Source organism: Austrofundulus limnaeus, unplaced genomic scaffold (genome assembly GCF_001266775.1).
Source record: "Austrofundulus limnaeus strain Quisiro unplaced genomic scaffold, Austrofundulus_limnaeus-1.0 Scaffold423, whole genome shotgun sequence".
NCBI classification, from domain to species: Eukaryota; Metazoa; Chordata; class Actinopteri; order Cyprinodontiformes; family Rivulidae; genus Austrofundulus; species Austrofundulus limnaeus.
Window position 1 is genome coordinate 74,171 of NW_013952825.1, and position 1,812 is coordinate 75,982.

Consider the following 1,812-nt stretch of genomic DNA (forward strand, 5'->3'; position numbering starts at 1 on the left):
TATATATATTTCCAAGAAGTCCTTCCTTTAGTTCAGTTCAGCAGAGACTGTTGGAACAAAAACAAAAGTGACTCACATTTAATAGTTTTATCTCCAATCAATCATGTTGAAATTGGTTCCAACCTCATTTCACATTCTTCTCATTTTTAAATGTGAGAAGGTTAGACAGGCTTTCACTCAAAAAGCAACAGAAAACCAGGGACTCACTCACTTGACCTCTTTCACTTTAAATTAAACAAAACTTTAAAATACTGGAAAGAACTGAGATTTTTTTTGTTTTCTTTTACTTTTCCTCACAGAGCTTCAGTATGATTCTCTATTATCTGTTGTGTCTGTACCGTGCTGCTGCAGAAAGTTGTAAAGGGTCGTATGGTGATAGAGACAACTCTTTAAATCAGATGTTTCTTTTAAAGACCTTCAAAGACGTTCATTCAGACAGGAAATACCAAAAATATTCCACACAAAGTGGAGCAAAAAACACCTCGTTACAAACTGACCCTGCAGGAATGTGGAGAAGAAAAGTGCTGCTGAAAAGACTGTTTTCTAATCCACAGCAGAAATTTTGCAGTGGACCTACATGTATCRGTGTCTGCGACATAAATCAGAACCTTTGCAGTGGTATCTGTGTCTTCAACAAGTTTCAGAACCTTTGCAGTGGACCTACAGGGATTGGACAATGAAACTGAAATACCTGGTTTTAGACCACAAWAATTTATTAGTATGGTGTAGTGCCTCCTTTTGTGTCAACAGCATCAATTTGTATTGGGAATGACATATACAAGTCCTGCACATTTACAGTCAGAGGTATTTTAAGCCATTCTTCTTGCAGGATAGTGGTCAGGTCACTACGTGATGCTGGTGGAGAAAAACATTCCCTGACTCGCTCCACCAAAACACCCCAAAGTGGCTCAATAATATTTAGATCTGGTGACTGTGCAGGCCATGGGAGATGTTCAACTTCACTTTCATGTTCATCAAACCAATCTTTCACCAGTCTTGCTGTGTGTATTGGTGCATTGTCATCCTGATACACGGCACCGCCTTCAGGATACAATGTTTGAACCATTGGATGCATATGGTCCTCCAGAATGGTTCGGTAGTCCTTGGCAGTGACACTCCCATCTAGCACAAGTACTGGGCCAAGGGAATGCCATGATATGGCAGCCCAAACCATGACTGATCCATCCCCATGCTTCACTCTAGGCATGCAACAGTCTGGGTGGTACGCTTCTTTGGGGCTTCTCCACACTGTAACTCTCTCGGATGTGGGGAAAACAGTAAAGGTGGACTCATCAGACAACAATACGTTTCACATTGTCCACAGCCCAAGATTTATGCTCGTTGCACCACTGAAACCGATGTTTGGCATTGGCACGAGTGACCAAAGCTTTGGCTATAGCAGCCCGGCTGTGTTTATTGACCCTGCGAAGCTCCTGARGGACAGTTCTGGTGGAAACAGGACAGTTGAGGTGCACATTTAATTCTGCCATGATTTGGGTAGCCGTGGTTTTATGTTTTTGGATACAATCCTGGTTAGCACCCAGACATCCCTTTCAGACAGCTTCCTCTTGCTGTTGAATGTGGTTGGTCCTTCTTGGTGGTATAATGACATCACCCTGGATACCGTGGCTCTTGATACATCACAAAGACTTGCTGTCTTTGTCACAGATGCTCCAGCAAGACGTACACCAACAATTTGTCCTCTTTTGAACTCTGGTATGCCAGCCATAATGTGTGCATTGCAAAATTTTTAGCCAAACTGTGCTATTACCCTGCTAATTGAACCTTCACACTCTGCTCTTACTGGTGCAA

General features: G+C 42.4%; 1 protein-coding gene across 1 annotated transcript in view; it reads right to left on the bottom strand.

Moving 5' to 3' along the window:
- c1qtnf12 (C1q and TNF related 12) overlaps positions 1-1,812 on the bottom strand; it is a gene marked incomplete at its 5' end in the record, with an annotated part of 21,101 nt that overhangs the window by 6,366 nt on the left and 12,923 nt on the right.